The 26,696-nt window shown below is 36.0% G+C and overlaps 1 long non-coding RNA gene across 1 annotated transcript; it reads left to right on the forward strand.

Moving 5' to 3' along the window:
- The first annotated feature begins 4,267 nt into the window (after window positions 1-4,267).
- On the forward strand, window positions 4,268-25,425 carry LOC131427104 (uncharacterized). The gene is made up of 4 exons (XR_009229236.1): window positions 4,268-4,618; window positions 24,231-24,568; window positions 24,634-24,826; window positions 25,345-25,425. It is a non-coding gene; the product is annotated as an uncharacterized LOC131427104 (long non-coding RNA).
- Window positions 25,426-26,696: the final 1,271 nt, after the last annotated feature.

Here is a 26,696-nt window from a genome sequence, read left to right on the forward strand (position 1 = left end):
GGATGAAATGTTCTAGAAATTTTTAGGAAACTATAAGACTTTTCATTTGAATCTTAAATTGTAAAAATCGGTTGAGCCGTTTCAGAGAAAAATGAGTGCACACTTTTTCTCAAATTTTCACATATTACCATGTAACTCCGGAACCGGAAGTCGGATCCAAATAAAATTCAATATCAGGCTATGGGACTGCTAATTCTTTTATTTGAGTCTAAGTTTGTGAAAATCGGTTAAGCAATCTCTGAAAAAAGATGCATATTTTTTTCATTTTTTTGGTGCATATCATCCTATATCTCCGGAACCGGAAGTGGAATAAGGAATGAATTTAATAGAAGGCAATGAGACCTTTCATATGAATCTTAGTTTGTGAAAATCGGTTCAGCCGTCTCCGAGAAAAGTGAGTGCATATTTTTGTTATATACATGCACACATACATACACACACACTTACACACACGCACTCATACACACAGACATTAGCTCAGTTCGTCGAGCTGAGTCGAATGGTATATGACATTCGATCCTCCGGGCCTCGGTTAAAAAGTCGGGTTTCACAGTGATTGCATAGCCTTTCTATATGAGACAGGCAAGAATAGATAGACTACTACATCATAACAGATCGGCTGAAAAGTTCGTATCGTTTCTATGAGAGGGCGCCACTAGAATTAAATCCATACCATTTTCAGTTAGTACCAACCTTCAAAAGATACGTGTATAAATTTGACAGCTGTCTGATTATTAGTTTGTGACATTTTGAGTGAAACTACTTTTGTTATTAAGAAAAAACTGGAAAAAAAGGAATTTCGTGTGTTGATGAAACACTACTTTTTAATGAAAAAAAGTGCCGCCGATACCAAAAAATGGCTTGATGAGTGTTATCCAGACTCTGCACCGGGTGAAGCAACAATTCGTAAGTGGTTTGCAAAATTTCGTACTGGTCATATGAGCACCGAAGACGATGAACGCAGTGGACGTCCAAAAGAGGCTGTTACCGATGAAAACGTGAAAAAAATCCACAAAATGATTTTCAATGACCGTAAAGTGAAGTTGATCGAGATAGCTGACACCCTAAAGATATCAAATAAACGTGTTGGACATATTATTCACGAATATTTGGATATGAGAAAGATTTGTGCAAAATGGGTGCCGCGTGAGCTCACAATCGATCAAAAACAACAACGAATTGATGATTCGATTTTTTCGTCGATATATAACAATGGACGAAACATGGCTCCATCACTTCACTCCGGAGTCCAATCGACAGTCAGCTGAGTGGGCTGCACGCGATGAACCGAACCCAAAGCGTGGAAAGACTCAACAATCGGCCGGTAAGGTTATGGCGTCTGTATTTTTGGATTCGCATGGTATAATTTTCATCGACTACCTTGAAAAGGGAAAAACCATTAACAGTGACTATTATATAGCGTTATCAGAGCGCTTGAAGGACGAAATTTCAAAAAACGGCCTCATTTGAAGCAGAAAAAAGTTTTGTTTCATCAAGACAATGCACCGTGTCACAAGTCGATGAAAACCATGCTGAAATTGAACGAATTGGGCTACGAATTGCTCCCTCATCCACCGTATTCTCCAGATTTGGCCCCCAGTGACTTTTCCCTGTTCTCAGACCTCAAGAGAATGCTCGCTGGTAAAAAATTTAGAAGCAATGAAGAGGTAATCGCTGAAACTGAGGCCTATTTTGAGGCAAAGGACGAATCGTACTACAAAAATGGTATCAAAAAGTTGGAAGATCGCTATAATCGCTGTATCGCCTCTGATGGCAATTATGTTGAATAATAAAAACGAATTTTGGCAAAAAAAATGTGTGTTTCTATTAAACGATATGAACTTTTCAGCCGAACGTTTACACTCAAAAAATCATCACAATACATCATATTATACAACTTTTCAAACTAAATATATGCAGTCCAGTCAAATGCCATTAGTCAGACCGAGGGTGTGGGTTCAAATCAACCAGTTCTCGTTCTTTTTGAGGACATTATCCTTATTGCAACTTGCATAGATCGATAGCTAATTAAATTTAAGGAAATTTCCTAGAATATCAAGTCTATTGATGAATTAAAAATATGTTAAATTAACGGGTAAATACAAAAAAGATCTTACTGGACCCATCTTTAAAACTTCGCATAACAAACCACATAAAAGGATATTTGAGTGTATTCTGTGGTGGTTTATTTGCTTTACGACACTAATCAATTGATTGATGATTGATTCGCTTGGAGTATAGCCCAAGGAGAGCATATCAAGCCATTTCTTGGTTTTTACAGTATTTTTTTATTGGAAAGTAGTGTGTTATCAACAAATGAAATTCTTGTTTTCTCCATTGTTCCTAATGTTCCGAAAATATTTTAACTGAAAGCACACAAATGAACTCAATGTCATGAAATTTTGACAGATGACATCGGAAGGATGTCTCTATTGAACGCCAGAGATATTTCTAATTTGTGACTCCATCTGTCTATCAGACCGGGGACTTGTTAACTGACGTGTTAGTATATTCGTTCAGTAATTCGCTTGGTAAAATGCTAGACGAGAGAATACTTCGTAGTTAAGTTTGCATCTTTCGAATGCTACGAGAAAATTAATATCCCCGCTATTTAGTTAAAATTGTTGATACTCAACTAATAACAAGTTCCCAACAAGTATCCGCTGTTTGTTGCTGCAGTTTGATCTTCACCGGTACGATCATTGAAACCTTTAGTGCTCACTACTCCCTATATACATACATATATTATGACTCCGTGTGCCATTGATTGCTAGCCATTGAAATTAACGGCAGCGAAAAACGCTCCACTCAGCAATCTTCACGAGGCGCGCATAAAAATTCATCGCCCGTCGTATGCCGAAAATCCACTGCCGAGCGCAAACTTTATCTCCCATGTCGAATCACTTTCAGCTCAGACAACTATCTCCCAGTGCCCATCAGCGGGGTGAATGTTCAAGCAGTGCTTATAACCGCAATTTTTAAACACATCACGACTGTTAGAAAACATTCCAGCTGATGGCTCTCCGCTCACTCACGTCCCGGAGCATCATGGCGGATGTTCAGCACCGACTACGTGAATGCAATATTAGAACACTTCTCGATAGACGCAGTATGGAATAAATATTACAAGATGCTCCTGTTCAACAAATCCATTTCTTTACGTTTTTGCCTTAGTTAATTGACATTGGTTTCAGTTCGGCTTTAGAACTGTTTTTTTTTTCTATAGATTCCCTATTCCGTATTTCTCCTATCTGTTTCTTCAATTCGAATTGGTAACATTAAGAAGCTCAATTCAAGCGGGTTTAATAACCTGTCTTTTAGTTACACACAAAAAGTTGTCAGTTTCACCATGATTTCATGCGACGCAGTTAAAAGCTTGCATAAATATATCAGACTTTGCTTTGTAGAGCGAATATCTAAGATAAAAAATTCAAAAAAAGCCACGAGAAACAAGGATAATTTATTCGCTCAACACCAATTTCCTATTTCAACAGAATGGTGTTAGCGCGCGCGGAAAACATAATTCAATTTCGTCTCAATGCTACCAGTCGACGGTATTAGTTTCACATTCCGATCCGATTAGATTCGATTAGCCTTAGGCAAACCGTCATTTTTCCAGTTCGTTGTCGGTCGGTAAATAAAATCAACACCGAGAAGAGGAAATGCGCGCTGAAGAGGCGTCGTTTTTTCGTTCGTGTCCCAGCTGGCGGACAAAACAAAATTTGAGAGCAATTTATATACAAGTCCCACACCGCCAATGTATTAGCAACTGTCAATCAAAACCGACAAACAAAGCACTTGAACGGCAGCCGCCGCAAAGATAAAAACAGTCGCTACGTTGGAGGAAAAACCGAATGCCACCGAGGAGACGTCGCCGTCAATAGAATTTACCTCATCCACCTTCGCTACATTTGGACTCGTTGTCAACAGCACCCAGCGGAAAGAGAAATATGTACCCTTTTCTTCGGGGCACTAAATCCTCTTGCTCTTCTCACGTACTTCACTTCGCCGACCTGCATCGCAGCCGGATGGATTGTATCAAGTTTTCATCTTCGTTGATTTTATTTTCCGCTGCTTTCCTGCTTCACTGGCTCGGTATGACATCGAGTGTTTTTTGATAACCAGCCCCATTTTCACACTCGTCTCTAATGGAAAATTAATTGATTGTGTCCGCATCGGTGAAGTGCCAGCGCTGCATGTGATCCACGGGGAAAGCAACTCATCCATCCTTGCCGCCACTGACAACCGGAATCTGTAAAGTAGTTGGGCGGAAGACTAACTGTTGGTGTGGTGAGAAGTAAGTGACAATAGAAATTTGTTCGGTTGATAGGTGTTTTCTTTGGGTGGGCCATTTCCAACCGACAGTAGAGCGGTAGTTAAATTTGATGTTACTTGTTTTGTGACTGTGACTGCGGGGCTCGAGTTAGAAACTGCAAAGTAAATTCAGACATTTAGTACAATAGCTTTGAGAACAAAAGAAAATTTATATTAGGTCTTATACGAAAAGCGTACTAGTTCAAATTTTTGGACAGTTGCACCCAAAAATTACCTTTGAATTGAATTTATTTCGGGAAATTACATATCTTAAAATGACCCAAGCAGCTGCTGCGAAGTACAGGTAAAATTAGAAACAGTTTGTGAGGATGAATCGTTTAAAACTAATGAATTAAATGTCGATGAGTTCGTTTATTTGAATTTGAGTTTGTGAAAATCAGATATTAGCTTATTAGTGATAGACCATCATGATCATGAAACAATAAAAATTTATAACTCAATTTAAAATAATTCGCTACTCATCCCAAGGTTACTTATGAAAATTGTATTCTTAAAGTGAAATGAAGTCGCGCAAAATTTCAACAGCTGGAGATGAACGAATCATCGCACAAAACATAACAAACAAAGTTTTTGCAATGACTGAGCGGAAATATACATTGGAGAAGCCAAGTGAAAGAAAAACTAACAGAAAAGATGAATTTTTGGAAAAAGATACGCTCAGAGACAGGACTCGAACCTGCGTTCTTATGCATTCCGTGCATACGCGCTACAATTTCGCCACTCTGATCTTGTTTTAGCCACTCCAAAACTCGAAACAGACATAGTAGCAACGTACATCGAACATGGTCTACATCCTGGCCGTCACCCGACCGACACCTTACATCCAAACATCTTCTCTGTCCATCAAACACTAGTCCTCTCGCTTTATACCTATTTCTCCGATCAAGCATTGAGTAGGAGAGCGTATTTATAATCGCTTGTCACCTTCTTAATGGTGCCAGTCGCTGGCTGGACATCGTCCGTGTGTGTGTGTGTGTGTGTGTGTGTGTGTGTGTGTGTGTGTGTGTGTGTGTGTGTGTGTGTGTGTGTGTGTGTGTGTGTGTGTGTGTGTGTCACAATTGACCTTGGAAATAGAATATGTTTTTGGACTTAGATTCCACATGGTAATAGCTATCCAACAAGCCATAGATTGCACTATGGTTTGAAACAGGAAATTAGCGTGACAAAAATATCTTCACTTTTAAATATTAGTTTTTTGTAGTTGGTGTCTTCACAAAAGTTGTTTGTTATCAAATGGCACTCCTTTTGATATAAAATATTACTAGGGTAGTCCTTATTTAGATTGAAATCTGAAATATAACTTTCTTAATTGAGCTCAAAAATGATTTTATTGTACAATAAAGTTGTAGGAAATTTTATTTTAAGCAACTTTGCTGAAAAAAGCACCTCTCTAGCTTTTCATTTGACCGAGTTACATCAATTGTCCCGGGTAAGAGTAGGGTGGCTCCCGAAAAATCGATTTTTTTGTTCTAACTTTTTTGTGAAACGTTCTATGGAAAAGTTGTCTTCAGAAGAGTTGTTGAAATAAATATTGCGCATAATTTTGCTGAGTAAGCTTTTTCATATGAGCTACCAGTAAAAAGTTATGATTGTTTTTTCATCAAAAACTAGTCAACCTTCATATATCAAAATTCATTAGATGCCAGATCGATAAAAATGTATCCTATGCGGGTACTGAAAGTTCATAATATAAATAAACATTTAAGAGAAAATTGGGAGGGTGTTTTTCTTTTAACTTATTTAAATTAGTCTTAAAAATACCTTGAAAAACTCAAAAACATTGCATAACTCTTAAACGCTTTAACGTATTAACATACTTCCTCCAGCAAAATAATAGTATCAAGTTAGCCCTACAAGTGTTTCATACATTGTCCATTCGAGAAATGAGACACATAAAAACTACAGCCGAAAATAGATTTTTTGCTGAACAATTTTAATTAATTTATTACCAAAATAACTGATTCAATTGATTTTGATTCCGTTATCGTAATGATCGTATCGTTAACATTCAAAATAAAACATAAGACAACAGTTGATTACGGTTTGGTTTGTATTGAATAAATTAAGTAATGAATTATTCTAATTATTATCTTAAACTAAACATTTTGCTTGTTCGGGTAAGTCTTCTGAACTTCTCCTATTTTGTTTGTTCGACAATGCCAAGATAGGGTCTGAAGATAACAGCAGCCTCTTAAAAACATTTTCAATGTTCGCGATTATCCTGAAGTTTTTAGCATGGTGCTCTCTGAAGTTCCGGATACTTTTATTTCGAGTCTCCTGAGCTTCTTCACTAAGCATACCAATAGGTAAAATTGCGTGTCTAATTATCGTGGCTCCATGTATCAACAATTTATGAGCAGTTGGTGATAGTGGATACCAGCCATACAACGATACATACAACGCTCGTATTTTCTCAGTGTAACTTTGGAGTTCGTCGACGTTTATCTTATCGGCTATTGATTACACTGAGAATAACGTGAAATCCTTCCAACAGTGTGTCATCAAGGCCTGTTATATCTGCTGTTTCTTTCCACTTCTTGAAAAATTTCCGGGCCGTGTTTCCGTCGTTGGAATTACCTCCTGATGGCAATGGCTCACCGATACGTAGGCCCAAATGTTCTCTAAACGCAGTATTTATATTTGTATCCCTTCCCTTCACGGTCTTGTTCAGTTTGCTAACACGCCAGGTGGGGGTTTTCATACGCAATTCTTGAATGATATACTGTAAAATGTCCTTATTACTTCTACCAGCAATCATTAAATCCGTTAACTTTTTGTAAGACAAAGCACTTCCTGAAACCCAAGTAAATCATTAGTTTGTTAAAATGAGTAGATTGTTTTTATTCTAATCTAAACTTATTGTGCGTCGTTTTCCGGTTGTCACAGGCTATTCGGTACACAAGTGGAAGAGAAAAAAGGCGTCTCGGTACGATTTGGATAAAAATATTTGCGTTTCACTAACTTGCCCCAGCTTGTTTGAGCTTTGGTTGTCAAGATAATGAAAATTTCTGTTGATATATTTAACATGGCCTCTACTTCGGAATAACAATATTACGCAGTGTCTCTGTTGCTTAAGCTCAACTGAATCAGTTATTTTGGTAATAAATTTATTAAAATTGTTCAGCAAGAAATCTATTTTCGGCTGTAGTTTTTGTGTGTCGCTTTTCTCGAATGGATAATGTATGAAACACTTGTAGGGCTAACTTGATACTATAATTTTGCTAAAGGAAGTATGTTAATACGTTAAGGCGTTTTAGAGTTATGCAATATTTTTGAGTTTTTTCAAGGTATTTTTAAGACTAATTTAAATAAGTTGAAAGAAAAACACCCTCCCAATTTTCTATTAAATGTTTACTAATATTATGAACTTTCAGTAGCCGCATAGGATACATTTTTATCGATCTGGCATCTAATGAATTTTGATATTTGAAGGTTGACTAGTTTTTGATGAAAAAACAATCATAACTTTTTACTGGTAGCTCATATGAAAAAGCTTACTCAGCAAAATTATGCGCAATATTTATTTCAACAACTCTTCTGAAGACAACTTTTCCATAGAACGTTTCACAAAAAAGTTAGAACAAAAAAATCGATTTTTCGGGAGCCACCCTACTCTTACCCGGGACAATTGATGTAACTCGGTCAAATGAAAAGCTAGAGAGGTGCTTTTTTCAGCAAAGTTGCTCAAAATAAAATTTCCTACAACTTTATTATACAATAGAATCATTTTTGAGCTCAATGAAGAAAGTTAGATTTCAGATTTCAATCTAAATAAGGACCACCCTGGTCATATTTTATATCAAAAGGAGCGCCATTTGATAACAAACAACTTTTGTGAAGACACTAACTACAAAAAACTAATATTTAATAGTGAAAATATTTTTGTCACGCTAATTTCCTGTTTCAAACCATAGTGGATTGTTAAAATCCGTCCATGTTTAACGGAGATATCGATATTTTTGTGTAAGCGACTTTTCCCCTTATTCCAGTAGTAGGAATTTTGAGCGCTGTATGATAATGCAATGCTTGGGATCAACGTGGAACACGATTTTTTATACTGTTACATACGATTGTTTCTAAGTACCACCAAGACTGTGTACAACATCCTTTTCCATGACATTTTGCCTCGGAACGATTTTAGCACGGTTCGTTTTTGGCAACATAATCGTTCGAATATGACATAGATAAATCAGATGATGGCCAAGAAGGCAGCATTTTGGTGTTAACAAACAATTGCATAATTATATTGATTTGAACTACTAACAGTAATGAATGCTGGAAGAACATAATACCCATATACCATTCGAATCAGTTCGTCGAGATAAGCAAAACTTGTGTGGAAAATAATTTCACTCAATTTTCTCGGAGATGACTCAACCATTTTCTACAAACTCAGATTCATACGAGAAGTGCTTCCTGAATTACGTCTGGATCCGGCTTCTGGTTCCTGAGCTACAGGATGATATGTCAAACGAAATTAAAATAGTGTAACTCATTTTTCTCTTAGATGGCTGAACCGATCTAAGATTCAAATGAAATCTAAGAAGCATCTAAGATTCAAATGAAAGGGCTTAAGATTCTATCATACATCAAATGTAAACTATACAATTCCTCAGGTGAATTTAACTGACTTCGGCTACACTGATTTTGAATTCCGGTTCCAGTATCAAAACGTTTTCTCAAAAAATTGAATCTCAAAAACAAAAATTCAAATTAAAGGATTTATGGTCCCATGCAAAATTAATGAATTTTATCCGATTCTGGAATTACAGGGTGATGAGTTTTTAAAATTCAAGCCGATATAGAAGGTGACAATTCTAAAAAGCTTCAAAGTTGGACTGAAAACTATTGCAATTTCGTCATATTTATTTTTTGGCCATACGAATCGTTTTGGGTTATGCTAGTCTCTGAATACCGGCTCTGGAAGTACCGTAAATAACCGTAAACTCTAAACTGAATCTTTCTTCGACATCTCATTAAATGTTCAATCGATTGTCACACGTTTAGATTCAAATTCGATCCAATTTGCAGCTTCGACATTACAGGGTATTTAGTGATTAAAATCACGAATTGCCGCTTTAAACGACGGACATTACAATAATGTCATGAGAACTAAAACACCGAAGAACATTCATTTAAAAAATTCATGCGGATTGATAAAAAAGGTATCATCTCACTGCTAGGTGGATTAAACACGTTTTTCTGTCATAATTTTGAACGTTAATAACTAAGTCATTTGTTGATGGATTGATATAATTTAACAACCAATCGATTCGGAAACTTTTAACTTAAACATGCAAGGCAACGTCGTTTCAGTATTTCAATAGCATACTATTGAAAAAATGGTTAGAATCGACCTAGGTTTTCATCCACCAATCCCAGTTGTACAAAATGACGTCAATTTCTTGTTCAGCATAGGAGGCTTTGCATCATGCATAAAAACACCGCATCGTTCTGCGTAGTATGAAGAGGAATCTATAAATATATGCTGCAAGTCATTTCTTGTTTTCAGTTGAGTCAAGCCTTGACTGTAAATGAAACAAGTAGCTCGTCCAGTGAGGTGATGACTGTAATGTATATGCGTCCGCTCGCTGGATTGTCGCTTTTGCTTACTCTTCAGTATACGAGGCTGGGTGTCAATCTAAAAATGCAAAACTAAACGCGTAACCTTTTTCTAACATAATTTTAAACGCTTATAACTCAGTAATTTGTTGATGCATTCATATAATTTAACTACCAATCGATTCGGAAACATTTAACTTAAACTGATGCGGTAACGTCGTTTAAGTATTTCAATAGCATACCATTGAAAAATTGGTTTGAATTGACCTATGTTTACACGAGCCAATGACAGTCGCAGTGAATGATGTCAAACTCTCGTCCGATTTGCGCAGTATGAACTATAGCACAAAAGGGAATCTATAAATATATGCCCGAATACATTTCTGCTTTAGTTTACACATGGCCAGCGATGTCAGATCTACGGAAATCTCCGTAGATCTAAGGATTCGAGCATTTTCTACGGATCTACGATTTTTTCTACGGATATTAAATTGATAAACGGAGAACGACCAAAAAAAAGAGCTTTTCACCGCGAGAGCTTCCGAGAAAAATGCCAATCGGCGATAAATTTTTCGAACCAAATTTGAAGCGCTTGTATATCTGTTATTTGTTGATGGAATTGCCTCATTTAACTTTATTCGAAAAAGTTTAAAAATGTTTTAATTTGTCAACCGACAGTCTGCATACTGAAATCTCCATCTACATACTAACAACATGGTGGCATGCAAATAGATTCAGTATAAATTTGTGTTCTGATGATAATCATAGGTACTTCTTTTTCATTAAATGTTTCTAAACACAATGAACTATCTCTCAGCATAATTCCTAGCAAAGTCAAAAGCAAAGCAAAGTCTTGGCATTATATTCCTTTTGTGGAATTTGGCCTCTCTGTTTCAACAGACTTCGCAGCCGATTCTTAGTGTACAGAATCATTGCATGGCTACTACTATGGATCCTACTGACACTAAGAATCCTTCCAGGTCGGGGCTCGAACATACGACAACTGGCTTGTAAGACCAGCGCCTTATGCATTGTACCACCAACCCGGGACTAATGACAAACTTGCTCTATTTAAAGCGCTTAGATTGTTAGTGAATGATAAAATGGATAATTAGATTCAATCATGATAATTGATTCTTTCGAAGACCTCATATTAACGAGATATCCAGCTCTCACATTTCCCGAACAAATCATTTGCAACATCCTTTTTTGCGAGCATAGCGCCCCCAGGTGAGTCCGCCACGATTCTCGTTCATAGAAGAAGGGGAGAAAAATGTCAAATTCGTGGGCGCCAAAATAGCAGCACTGCGCACCCATACAATTGGCATGATATGTTGAATGCTGGATTGTAGTTTGAATTCGCTCCAAGCTGACGTGGTCTGATTCTATTCAATTTTGATAGTTTTACACAAATTTTTACATTATTAAGTTTTGGAATAACGTCTTTTAACTGGAAATCAATTATGATGATTTCAATGTTAGTTGAGAGCTCAATTTTAGATACAAACAACCTAAAGATTTAAACCTGGACAAATGAAACGAATTAATTTTCGAGAAACGTACAAACTTATTAATTTTATGAACAGTGAATCGATTTAAAAGAAAATTTGTTTGACGGAAAATGTTGTACTAGTAAACTCAGTAATAGTGTAATTTTATTAATCATTCTTTAAAATCGTCGGTAATCTTCGAAAAGTGTCGGTAAATAATATGGCAACAATACGAGGAAGAAATGTATACGTAACAAAACTCCGAAATTTTGTTCATATTGTAACTTGATGTTATTAATAAATGAACGAACATTGCCATAGTTACAATGCGTGAAGCCATCAGACGCTTGTGGTTTTGAAGCAAATGATAATTGAACTTAAACTGGTAGTTAACCGAGTTCTACTAGGGTTCCTATTCAAACGATGTTTACATGCATAGCCAGCTTATCTTGAGTTTATCTTTGATACTATATGATATTGCATTTAATAGTTATGTATATGTGAGTCTGTGGAACTCATTTTCACTACTAAACCAAGGAGGCCACTTTAAGACAAGTTTCAGAATTCAATTTTGAATCTGTTGAAGCGTTTTATTCCTGGTGGGACAAGACAACAACTTCTTCAAATTGATACTGCATAACGATTTGCATTGCATTGCATTGTTTTTGTTACACTCAGTCTGGATTTTGTCTACGTCGTTCTTAGAAGCAATATTAGACCAGAATATTATGCTTCGTAAGATTATAACATTTTCCAACCATTCAATTAGGATTATTGTTTGAATCAATAATAGTGTCTGATGGCTTATGCTGAGATAGTTAATTGTGTTTAGCCACATTTAATGAAAAAGAAGTATCTATGATTATCATCATAACATAACTTTAAAATAAATCCATTTGCGCGCCACCGTTTTGTTCGAATGGGAATGGAGATTTTAGTATGCAACCGATCCGTTGACATATTAAAATATTTTTAAGTATACAATACTGAAGCTTTCGAATCAATTAAATGAGGAAAATCTATCAACAAATCATCAAGATAAAAGCGCTTCAAACTATGCCCGAAAAATCTTCCGCCGATAATTCGAAATTGGCCTGCTAGCTACCGGAGAATCAAAATAAAATCCTGCTATACTATACCAAAGACATCATATTAACAAGATATCCAACTCTCACATTTCCCGAACAAATCATTGGCAACATCCTTTTTTGCGAACATGGTGCCCTCAGGCGAGTCCGCATCGAATCTCGTACATAGAAGCAGGGGGGAGAAATGTCAAATTCGTGCGCGCCAAAATAGCAGCACTGCGCACCCATACAATTGACATGATATGTTGAATGTGATGCCGTGCGATGGCGTTGCTGAAATGAAGATTGAGATCGCTCCAAGCTGACAGGGTCTGACTATACTGAACACAGCCCACACATACAAAAGCGACTACCCAGTGAGCGAATGGATGTGACTTTCAACCACTAACTATTCAAACACCTTCACTGGCCTACGAGGTATGCTCGCTCACAACCAATGCACAGTGGTCCGGATCCACAATTTAGGGGGACAAAAACATTTGTGGCTTAGCCTTATACTTTAGAGCTATGATTACTTCGGAACAAATGATCAGTGAAAGATAAGCCATATTTTGACGCATATGGTATTAGGGTGGTTCTAATTATTAGGGTGATCCAAAAATTATTTTCCGTATGTGTTGAGATAGAGGACTGCATCCCTCGGCAAAATTGTAGGAAAGCTTATATCAAGCAACTTTGCCGAAAATACTATTGTAGTATCTCTAACGGTTTTCGTGTTACAGCTATTTTAATAGATCAACTTAGGGTGTTCCTAAAAAAAATCAGATTTTTTGCTCTAGCTTTCTTAATATTCACTTCTCGATTTCGGTGTCTTTGAATATCTTTTAGAGTTTGTTGAAACCAATTTTTTCATGACTAGCGCATTCAGGTAGCGTTTTCTGAACCGAAGTTATGAGCAAAACTAGTTCAAAAACAGATCATTTTTAAACTGCTATATCTAACATTGGAGCGGTTTCTTTCGATCGGTTTCTATCATTTGAAAAAAAAATCGGTTTCTTTCATTTGATAGAAAATACTTTCGAGCATGTTTATAGAAAAAATGGCGGAGGAGATATTTTTTTAAATTTTTTAAATTGTGTTCAAACATTGGGTTTTTCATTGAAAAATGCTCTTTCATGTAAGACATTTATTAGCTATACATATTAAAATAAGGTATTGCTGTCTTCTAGCGTGTTAAAATTAAAAATGTTAATTCAGCTGCATAATCGGGAAGATGGAGTACACTCACGTTGGTTGTTACTCTATTCGATAATGCTATTACAGGATCAGACGTTAAAAGAAATCGTTTGAATACATTCTCTAGATTCACTAACTCTCTTGCGCCTTCTTACTGTACATACCAATATGAAGCAAAGCATGTTTTATAATTGCTGTTCCATGCACCAGAAGTTTATGCACGGTTGGCGACAGAGCATACCATCCATACAGCTCCACAAAACGAATTCTTGTTTGTTCAGTAAACTCCTGGAAAGCAGGTACCGAAATCTTCACATTGCTGTTTATCAACGTTAAGATTATAAAAAACCGTTCAAGTATATTTCCATTTAACTCGATGATTTGCGCTACTGTGTTATATTCTTTGAAAAATCTACGGGCCCAGATACCATCATTCGAGTTACCGCCTCCAGGTAATGGTTCACCAATGCTAGACCCTGTCAGCTTGGAGCGAAATTAATCTTCAGTATAGGAACGCCATCACACGGCATCACATTCAACATATCATGTCAATTGTGTGGGTGCGCAGTGCTGCTATTTTTGCGCGCAAGAATTTGACATTACTCTTCCCTACTTCTATGTACGAGATTCGATGCGGACTCACCTGAGGGCACCATGCTCGCGAAAAAGGATGTTTCCAATGATTTATTCTGGAAATGTGCGGGCTGGATATCTTGTTAATATGATGTTTTTGCTAATACGTAACCCTTGCTGCTCTTTTAATGCCGTTAGTATGTTTGTCTCTTGCTCCTTGACATGCTGATTTTGTCGGGACACGCGCCATGTCGGTTTCTCAATGTGCAAACAATAACTCACTTTTAGCCAAAGTTCCATAGATCGAATCATTGCGTGTAGGGGCGAAATTCCAAATTGATATTTGTTTGGATTATTCTCATTTGTTTCAGTTCTTGAAAAATTCAGAGCTTTTCCTGAGCGCTTGCATATGTACCAAGCTTGGGAGTGTATGCCTGTTATGTCGTTTAACACTTTCGTATCGTTCAGGCCGAACACTAGCTTCGTTGATACAAATACTTTCCCCAGTACTGTGGGAGAAAGCTCTGCAATTTCTGCATTTACTTTGTCCACTTCTTGCTGTTAGTTCCGTGTTTTCCTTTTGAAAGATTATTATTCTGGGCAGCAAAGGGAAACAGATGAAGGATAATTGTTGCTCCAGATTATCCAGCCTTCTTGCTCAACAATCAATCGCAAGGGAACCAAACAGATAGCAAATAATGTACAGTAAGGAAGCGCAAGAGAGTCGAAATAAATCATTTCGCAAGTATAGGCAGTTCCATCCGCAGAACTTCAATCGTTTAGTGAATCTAGAGGATGTATTCAAACGATTTCTTTTAACGTCTGATCCTGTAATAGCATTATCGAATAGAGAAACAACCAACGTGAGTGTACTCCATCTTCCCGATTATGCAGCTGAATTAACATTTTTAATTTCAACACGCTAGAAGACAGCAATACCTTATTTTAATATGTATAGCTAATAAATGTCTTACATGAAAGAGCATTTTTCAATGAAAAAACCCAATGTTTGAACACAATTTAAAAAATTTAAAAAAATATCTCCTCAGCCATTTTTTCTATAAACATGCTCGAAAGTATTTTCTATCAAATGAAAGAAACCGATTTTTTTTTCGTTTGCTCCAATGTTAGATATAGCAGTTTAAAAATGATCTGTTTTTGAACTAGTTTTGCTCATAACTTCGGTTCAGAAAACGCTACCTGAATGCGCTAGTCATGAAAAAATTGGTTTCAACTAACTCTAAAAGATATTCAAAGACACCAAAATCGAGAAGTGAAAATTAAGAAAGCTAGAGCAAAAAAACTGATTTTTTTAGGAACACCCTAAGTTGCTCCATTAAAATAACTGTAACACTAAAACCGTTAGAGATACTACAATAGTGTTTTCGGCAAAGTTGCTTGATATAAGTTTTCCTACAATTTTGCCGAGGGATGCAGTCCTCTATCTCAACACATACGGAAAATAATTTTTGGATCACCCTAATAATTAGAACCACCCTAATACCATATGCGTCAAAATATGGCTTATCTTTCACTGATCATTTGTTCCGAAGACATCATAGCTCTAAAGTATAAGGCTAAGCTACAAATGTTTTTGTCCCCCTAAATTGTGGATCCGGACCACTGTGCAATGGTTGACTGAAGCAGAAATGCATATATGCATAAATATCTGTTTATTAATCTTATTTTTGTGTATTACATCAACGTTTTACATTACAAGTGTTTTGACCCTTTGGCCTTTCATCTTTGTTTTTCATACGATTCGTTATTAATAAGTGTTTTAGTTACTCTTGTTTTACATACTAATGCTTAATCATAATATTTATTTTAATTATTAATAAAATAAAATATCTATCGACTTAAAACTATCCCTAACCTAATACGTACAAATTTTGAATTATTTGTATTACAGAGATTGAGGATAAGGGATATAGTCAATATGATTACCCGAAACGTCCATATATCGTTTTCAGAACAATAAGAGAAAATGAAACGGAACAATAATTTGTCCTCGAAATACCATTCCTGTGAACGTAAAGACATGGTTCCGATTTATTCGAGACATTAGTTATTACCAACTTTTCGATGTAAACCAATTTAAGGAACAGTGAAGATTAAGTCAAATTGGAATATCGTGAAAATCGCAAAGACTCCTGAATGAGTCCACTCATAACCTTTATTCATCGCCTGTTTTTTACAAACCTCGCATCCAGGTTGAACCGTGACCTTTTTGACATTTCAACAACAGTCGGCATTAATATACACTGTCATTTTAGGAAAACAAGAAAAATGTAAAAGAAAAAAACAAAACTCCATTCACACTTTCATCGCAAATTACGAAGCACCACCATTATGTTGGGTCGGCTTTGGTGTCGAACATTTCCGACTTTGTCAGTAAAAATTATCATTATGTCCTGTACGTGTGACATGACCCGGCTGGAAAATTCTCTTTCCTCATCTCGTCGCGAGCTCCCGGTCTCGGTCTGTCATTCGCTTTGATTTCGTTTCGTCAGGCAAACAACACAAAAGGCAAACCTCGCTTTGAACCACAGTCTGACGGCACAGTAGGCGGGTGGTTTGGGCTGCCTATTTTCCAAGTGTTAGACATGAAAGCCCTATAAACCATCGTGTCATTGTATCGCGCACACATGGAATGATGGATCCATATCCGTGTGTCGTCCCCGGTATGGCCATAATCGCATTTCTCACCGAGTTTTATCGCGTATGGTTTAAGGTTAATTTTGATTGACATCCACTAATTGCGATACCGTTGCTGTGACGAACGTCGGTTGGCATTAGAATGGGGAAAATGTGGCGCAAAAGTGATCATGTTTCTGTATCTATGTGTGAGTGCGTATGTACGTCTGTCTGTTTGGCTGAATTTGGGAAATGACAATGCGGATATATGTCGTCACATTCAGGCGGAGTTAATTAATTTAGAAACTTTGATCGAGCATTTCATTAGACAGTGAATGTTGCTCCGAGGACGAATGCTGGCTCCACAGTTTAACTGGAACGAGATAGCATAATTTTTAATATTTTGACCAAACACATTTGATAAATCGTGACTTTCCTAATTGTTTCTTTAAGCTCTTAGGTGCGACTAATTAAATAACGGACACGGGGTAATTTTCACTTTTATCATTTCATGTCAGGAAGTTATCTTTTCTGGATCTCTCAATGCAAGTTAAAGCGCTTTGGATGCGCCTGTTGATGGGATGTGTTCAAAGTGCTAGAAAACTTTTACCGCTGCAATTTTTTGCGGTATTGAGTTGTATAATCTTTTGAAATACTTTTTTACACAGTGTTTCATTCTAATAAACGACGGATCAACTGATTTGCGCAATGAAGCAATTCTGGATTTGATTGATTGAATTCGTATTAGAATTCGAGACACAATTGAGGATGCAAAATGATAATAATAATATGAAGCAACATGCTTGGAATATCTCGTTGCTGTAAGCTGCGTTTTTCTCTGCATGCTGAATAATACCGACACCAGTTACGTTAGAATCCAGTTCAATTTAAAAAAAAGCATTCTTAGTTCGATGCATGTTGTTACTAGTAACCGAGAATTCCTCTGCTTACCCGTATTCATCAAATAATGGGGTTAGTAAACTTCCTACCAACCTTTGACCGAAATGAACTTGAATAGCCTACCGATGTATAATTTAAAACTACCTGCAACTGTGATCCAGGAACGTGTACACAGCAAAAAAATATTAACTTTACATGAATAACTTAAATATAAATCAAACTTACCCTACCTTTAACACAGGTACGTAAAATTCCAAAAAGTAAAATGAATCAAAATGAATAAAATCATCTGTAAAATTGGGTCATTTATAATATTTGAATATCTCAGAAATTACAATTTACACAATTATTTTAAAATGTGTGTGCCGATTATTGCACAACGAGTCGATGGATCAAAAGGAATACTTTTCTTCTTTGGCTTAACCAGCTCAATTCCTTCCTCTTAGAATTCCATTTATCGGCCAAATGGAAAGATGCATCGAATGTTTCATTGAATGCTAATCAACAAAGAGAGGATGCCATGATTTTTGAGCAAAAGTTCAACTAATTAGAATACTAGAAAAAATTTCTGCTTGAACAAAAAAAAATCGATTTGTGTCGAAAAACCTATTTAGATCCACCTAGTGGACTATTTATGTCTTTCTCATCTTACCTCCCGGCCCGGAAACTGCACACTTCGAAAAAATCCTTGTTATTTTACATCTTATAAGATACACATAAATGGAGCGTCGAATAAATTATATTAAAATCATTGAAATAGGAAAAAAACTCGGATAGCGAAAGAAACGACTCGTTCCGAAAATAAAAGAATTACAAATTACGTCCATTAATCGACTGAGCCGCAGAAGCACACATCAGCTTGACTGGTAAGTTGTGCATATAAATTCTCACAGTCGCACTTGCTAGCCGAATGAAAATTACAGTCGAAACCAGTAAAATTTAGTCTCATCTAACGTTCAGTCATTACAAATGGAATTTATCGTCTAAATGTTGAAAAAAAAACATAATGTTTGCGATTTTTTTTTCAGAAGTATCGTTCAACAAAATAAACGCAAACGTTTTGCATAATACAAAGCATCGTTTGAACAACATTTTGGAATTTTTTCGTCAAAAAATATTGAGAAATGAATCGGTGAAGTGGTTTGAGAACACTTTTTAAAAATCATGATTTTCGGTGTCCATTGTATCTCAGTGCAGGCTAATCAGAAGTCAACAAATCAATGCGGCATAGACAGAGTAGATGTTTTTTCTAGGTTTTTCATTAAATTATTTTTTTTATGGTAAAAAAATATGCCATTTTGTAGCTGTTAAACCTTCCCAAAGTAATAAAAAAAGGTAGGTGGGTAATGTCAGAGATATAACTGGATGCCGTGAATACGAAAACAACTGACATGTTCCTTATCACTTCCGAATATCAATTAGTTGATCAATTGTATGAATTATGCAAGCATTCCCTTTTCCACATTTTTCGCAAAAATAAAGAAGGCTTCACTCGATCACGATTACTGTGAATTCCACACAGCGAAAAGTGCACAAATCAAATCAAACTGTTCTAGGTTTGCTCTAAACTGAAGATATTTCCCTTCGATTTGCGAACAACAAATCCTAATAGTTCTTTAGAAAACTTTTAGAGCCATTACAACTGCTAATTTTGTGTAATGCTCTCCGCCGTTGTTTTTTCACCAATGCAAATGACTGGCAGCTGTGACGTAACCGCTCTTGCCGAGAGCGAAACTAGCTTTGCAAACTACACAAAATACATCTGCTCGCAGTGGCGATAGAATCCAAACTGATCCAATTTTTGTTGAAAGGTTTCTTTTAACGTAATTTTGTTTGTAGCTTTTTCACTAATGGGCGGTCCTAACGGCTATAAAAAAGTCGCATACAGAATTTTAATGTCGTTTATTTCATTTACGATTTGTATAATTTATTGAAAGAAACTATCATTATGATGTAGGGATTCGTTTCTAGCATCCAGAAGGGTCAAATTGCGTAATTCTCTACGACATTAAACACTGTTCGGAACATTTTCTCGAGCGATTTGTTGTACAGCAGTAGATATTTTGTTCTCTTCCTCAGAACGCGTTCTGATTGGCTGGTGTTGACATGGGTCAAATGAGACAGGTTTTTCAATAGTGTACTGTTGAAATACTTCAATGCTGTTGCTATACACGATTAAGTTGAAAAATTGCGATTCTATTGGTAGTTAGATTATATAAATCCTTTCACAGATCACTGAGCTATGAGCTTTAAAAATACGAGAAAGGCAAACGAGCCTTATGAATTATCCTCTTTAATACTCGTTTATACTAAACATTTCAGAAAAGTTTAATTTTGAATTTTTTGAGATTATGTCACACAACTGAATATTTTATTATAAAATTGTGATCATATTTCCGATGGCATGTAGCAAAAATTATGTTGATTCGTTAGATAAAACAAGAGATATTCACGATCTAAGATAAGTTTTACTCTCTCAGTGGGTAAATTTTGAAAAGGTACCCCATAGTAAAGTAAGTCGTATTCACGACAAAAAAACGAAAAGAGAACGTTGGGATCTGGTACTTTACATGCATAGAAAGTGTGTGGAAAGTTTGAAAAATATTGGAGCAGTAGTTTTGAAAGACGATGGACCCGGGCTTTCAAAACCTGCTCTTGAGAAAAACGCGTTTCAATTTTTTTGGTTATAAAATCGAAGGAAACAATTTATTAGTTTAGGGAGCCTAGCTTCTAGCTTCTAACATTTTCAAGTAATCTTTTTTTTCTTTTGTATTTTGTTATAATGAAACATTTCATGAATGTTTTGTCCATCAAAGCAGCAAATCTTTCGCCTGTGCGCCGAGCTCTTACTTCTTCGCAATATGAGATAAGCAAAGACCAAGGCCCATTATTTGTTGTTTTTATTTGTTTCAATTATAGAGGCTTTAACATTAATGTTATTCGTCTATTCGGGCCAGAAAAACTTGCATCATTGCATCATGTATGGGATTAGATGTATGTAAAATTGTTTTTTTTTGTGTGTGTATGGGGACCGGTATACTGGAATTCGGTTCGTTTTACGATCAACCAATGTAACATATGAATTGAAACAACCTTGAGCCCCATTCAGAAGAATTTTCAAGCTTTGGTTAAATTGAACGAATTACACTTTGAATGGCTTCCTCATCCACTGTATAGTCCAGATCTGGCCCCCTACTAGCTATTCGTTGATCTAAAAAAAAAACAAATCTTGCCGGTAAGAAATTAAACTAAAATGAAGAAGCGATTGCAGTATTGCTATAGCTCACACTGAGTGCAGTTATGTGACTGCTGACAAATACCAGCGGGATAATCAGTTTACAATTTGTACAATAATTTTCAACGATGCTTACTAAAAGTAAAAGTTTTGCACTCAAGGAAAATGCACTCGAACTTGTTAAATATGAAAGAATTTCTACTATTTGGCTCTTAGAAGAACCCTGTTTTAATCCACCTAGTGATATGCTAATGCCTTTCCTATATTATTCATGTTCTCATATATAACTCAATGGTAATCTTTTAAATACTTACCTTTGGCTCTTGAAAGAAAGAAAAGTTAGTTTGAACATCAACTAGTACCAGCATCAACTTTATGTGATGAGTTCAAATGTTGAACATTCATCACCCGGTAATTTCGGAGCCAGAAGTCGGATCCAGATCAATTTCTGAAATTTTACAGACTGTTTATTTAAATCAAAATTTTTGAAAAGCGACCTCTGAGAAAGTTTCGTTTTAAAGATTTTGACCACTATTTTCGGAAATTCTGTTACCGGAGTCCGGAGAACTATTGAATGGTGTAGTACGAGAAATGGGCAAAAAGTAGCAAAACTTTTGAATTATATTTCGCGCGGAAAGCATATTCGTCGAAATATTTTTTTTACAGGTTGTGACTGTCAGTGACATCTGTGCCAAGTGTCACGTCAAAGTATTCATTAGTGCTTAGTATATGTCTGTCTTTCTGAAGTATTAAAAGTGCAATCAACGACTTTTACAAAGAGTTAAGTTATTTAACATATAAGTTCCTTTAAGTTTTGTGTGCGGAATCAATTTTCTACTACAGAAAGTTCAGAATGTTCGGTGATAATTCTATGTCGCGAGCAAGTGTTTTTGATTGGTACAAGTTGTTCACCACGTCCAGGACGGCCAGTTTTCTTCGAATATCGAGGTCTGGTGCACTTTGAATTTCTTCCGACCGGCCAAACTATCAACAAGTATTGAGTATTTGAGTATTTAAGTATTTGAGTATTATGCGTCATTTGCGTGAAGCTATTCGTAAAAAGAGGCCGGAATTCTGGGCCGACAACTCTTGGTTTTTGCACCACGATAATGTACCGTCGTAGATAACCAATATCGGTTCGCAACCATTCGTCTTCGTCTAATTTAGCTCCGTATTTCTGGTTATTCGGCAAACTCAAACGACCTCTTCTGGGAAATCGTTCTGAGCCAATTAAAGGCATCAAACGTGAATCGCTACGCGTATTGAAGGCTATTCCGGACAACAACCATTTTGAAGATTGGAAAAAACGTTGCCACAAGTGTATTGGGGCCGGAGAGGATTACTTTGAGGGGAACGAAATAGATTTGAAAGAATAAATAAAGAAGAAGTTTTAAATTATGAACAAAGTTACTTACTATTTTTTGTCCCCCCCCCCTTTTTTGTTTTTTTTTTTGTTTAGATTCAGTCAGTGCATATCAATTTATGTTAAATTGTAATGCCACCTAGCAGTTCAACATGAACCGTTAGCGGTTTACCTTTAACTACTAGATGTCATAATAGTTCAATATAAACTGTTATGCACTGACGAGTATAAAACGAAACGTAAGAAAAAATAAACAGGAGTATGTTCCTGTGGTATCCTGAATTATGTGATATCCACATTGAGTATGATTGGGTTAGCGTATAGCAGTTGGTGAGAGTGCGGAATGACGGTGGCATGCATTGAGTCAAAGGCCGCGAACGAGTGTCCAGAATATAAGTGGATATCTGCAGAAAGGAGAATATCACAGTTCCCTAAGCATAAACTAAAGATAACCACCAAATGACTACTGAACTGAGCTTTTCACTCTTCACTCTGTAATTCAAGAGCCGTAAGTCAGATCCATACAGAATTCAAAACGTTTCTGACATTTCATTTGAGCTTTAGTTATATACATGATTTGGTTATTACCATTCGGACATCATTTGTTTCCGGATTTCTATGATTAATTGTACGGACATTTGTAAGTCTACTTGTAATATCAAATGGTTATGATGACCAATCATACTATCATCTAAAAAAAACTGTGGTTTTCTTCAAAATAATTTTCTTCGATTCTTGAAAAAATAACCGGAGCCGATTTATTTGACCGTCTACTGATAATGAGTAGCTATTGAAGTGATTTTGATAATAATTCTAGAACAGCACGTCGGATCCAGATTATATTCAGAAGTTTTGTATAGAATCATAAGACCATTTATTTAAATTTAAATTTGTAAAAATCGATCAAACCATCTCTGAGAAAAGTTAGTACACAAGTTTTCATATTTTTCACATTTTTCCCTCTTACTCCGGAAGCGGAAATTAGATTCAGGAATTTTGTATGGGATCATAAGAACTTTCATTGGAATCTAAGTTTGTGAAAATCGATTCAGCCATCTCCGAGAAAAATTAGTGCAAAAATACGTTATATAAAAACATACACACATACATTTTGCGTACTCGACGAACTGAGTGGAATGGTTTATGACACTCGGGCCTTGGTTCAAAAGTCGGCTTTCACAGTGATTGCATACCCTTTTTATGTGAGAAAGGCAAAATTAAACTTATGTACTCACCTACTAACTAATACAAAGAACGAATCGATTCAATTGAAGATCGCAGAAATTTTTGTCGGAATTTGTTTATTAGATCTAACTTTTCCATGCTCGTGAATCTGTACAACTCATTGGTACTCAACAAGTAGGACGCTTCAAAATTCTATTCTAAATCCTTTGAAGCATTTTCATCCTACACGTAGAGCAAAATATGAAGTAATTAAATTTTGGTTTCACGCAACGGATTATTTTATTGAAATAGTGACAAAAGAAAATCTTGTTTGAAATTGCAAATATTGTTGCTTGAAGCTACAAATCCAGATATTTGATATTGCTTAGTGGATTAGTTTGTTTCAATAAATATTTTGTGAAAAATAACAAATATTTTACCTACGCGTTCCTGTCAATTTCTTGACAAACAATTGCACGGTAAAATCGTAATATTATTAAAGCTTTAAATTTATAAACTTGGCAGTGAAAATGAATGATATGATTCAAATCTAAAATGATTAGTATTTCGATTTACACTTTTGTTTGTTAAAATCATACATTTTTGTTCATCATTATTTTTAAAAAGAGATTTCTTTCAAACTAATTTTCAAGGTCATTTTTTAATCTTATTTTATTTTGATTTCAATTAATAACTTTCAATTGCAGTTGGGCCCTTTTGTCGTGGGACGATCGAATTTTTCAACCTCCTAATCAGAGCTGCTAAATGTCACTATCAACTAGCAACTTTGAACGACGAAGATTTAAAAGCTTATGTCACTGGACCAGAGATGCCAGGTAAAAATTTCAAATATCTGCAGACAGGGTCTGTAAATCTGAGAAAAAATCTGCAGTCAGCAAGTGTGTCTGATGAAGCTTCTGCCGTAGTATAAAAGCAGATTTGCTCAGTTCAATCGGCGTCATTGCATTCCCACTTGTGGTTTTAACTAGAGCTCTTGATATTGACAGCAACATCGAATTCATTCAACATGGCTATTAAAATATTCGTAAGTGTTTCAACGCTCAAATCCAGATTTCAATAACTAAAAATGATGTATTCTGTTTTCTGCAGTCTTTATTTGTAATTGCACTGTTAACGGTGTGTGTTCTATCCGCTCCTGCTCCGAAGCCGGATCCGAAATCGCAACTATATGCCGCAGCACCACTCGCATACTCCGCATATTCACCATATGCATATTCGAGTTATGTGTCACCCTACGCTGGCTACGTGTCACCCTATTCAGCCCTTACATATCCTGGCCTCGGTATGTATATTGAGACTTTCCATTCATCCCATTTCGAAATCAATTTGTCTTTCATAATAATGTCTAAATTAATTCCAAATCAGATACAACAACATATTCCCAGTCGGAACTGGTTGTAGCATCTGATTCTGAATTCGTTTGGAAGCCATTATGAACACTGAATCAGATTTCTAAAATAATTTAATAATACCCTGCGTTTTCACTTGGGAATACTAGAAAACAAATTTGGTGTTTAGTTTTTGTAGAAAAAAATGATAATGTGAGTGATTCTGATACGAGATGTGAGATGTTTGAAACAATTCAATATATTGCTTTAAATTATCCACAATTCTTACATGGAATACGAATGCAATTTTTTCCTGCATGTTTCAGAACAGTAGTTTTGGAATATTTTATTTGTATTTATAAAAGTTTAAAGTTTGGAAGAAAATTTGTTGGAAAGATTTTGGTTCAAGTGAAAACGACACTAACATAAACATTGAATGATAACAAATGCTCTATTTTTTCTTATTTTTCAGCTTACAGTTACGCATACCCGTAGGTGATATAACTACAAACGATCAGTTCAATCAGTAATTAATAAATGTACATAGTTTCCACGTTTATACTTTTCATTGTAAATCCGAAAACTATTTTCTTTAGCTTAGTTTGATTGTATGATGTTTAAAAATAAAATTAAGTTTCTTATGCCAGGGCTGATAATAATGAAGCAACCGTTTAGACAGAATTTTTTTTCGAGCGGCTTTCAATGGTTTTATATTTATAGGAATTCATCTAACAGAATTCCAGAATCAAAATCGTCACACATACCTTATGATCAAAAAAAAACGCTTGTCCAATCGGTAAACTTTTATTCTCTCAACGTTGGCAACACTTTTATACACATTCTGTCAAATTTGGACGCATATCGTACGATTAGTTTTTTTTTGGCGTCTCTACAAAGAAGTTGAAAAATTTTCGTGTGGCGATTTTTATAATGGATGAAAATTTAGAACAACGTGCGTGCATCAAATTTTGTGTTGCAAATGGATTTAAGTGTTCCGAAACGTTGAAAATGTTAGAAAAGGCCTTTGGTGAATCGTGTCTAGGAAAAACACAGGCATACGAGTGGTATAAACGCTTCAAAGGTGGTCGTACAAGCTTGGATCATGATGAGATCCCTGACCGCCCAACAACATCTGTTACTGAAGAAAACATTGAATCGGTGAAGCAAATCGTGTTGCAAAATCGTTCTGTACCGATTAGAGAGATTGCTGTGTTGTTGGGCATCTCTTATGGATCAGCCGATCACATTTTAACTGATGTTTTGGGTTCGAATCGCGTCGCTTCTCGGCTGGTGCCAAAAAAGCTGAATTTCACGATAATGCGCCGGCTCACACAGCGTTGGTTGTGTCAAAGTTTTTGGCCAAAAACTCAACCAATATCATCAACCAAGCACCGTACTCTCCAGATATGGCCCCGTGTGACTTTTTCCTCTTCCTCAGACTCAAATTGCCATTGCGGGGAACGCGTTTTTAAACCATAGATACCATAAAAGAGAATTCGCTGCGTGAACTAAAGGCCATACCTTCGGCGGCCTATAAAACTTGTATGAAAAATTGGATCAAGCGTTGGCATGCATGTAGTGCCGCAGGAGGAGAGTACTTTGAAGGCGATAATAAAATTGAGTAGTTACCCGTGATTATTATGAGTAATCTAAATTTGAGTTTTACGTATCGAATTTTAGGATTATTATTTCTGGGAACCGTCGAAAAATCGAACGAAAAATTTTGTGATATCATTCTCTATTTTCTTTAGCTCAAATTACGTATCTGTGGTTAACTTCGTTGGTAATTTTGTGGAAATTTTGAATAGCTGCAATAATACACTG

Source organism: Malaya genurostris, chromosome 2 (genome assembly GCF_030247185.1).
Source record: "Malaya genurostris strain Urasoe2022 chromosome 2, Malgen_1.1, whole genome shotgun sequence".
In the NCBI taxonomy this organism is placed as follows: domain Eukaryota; kingdom Metazoa; phylum Arthropoda; class Insecta; order Diptera; family Culicidae; genus Malaya; species Malaya genurostris.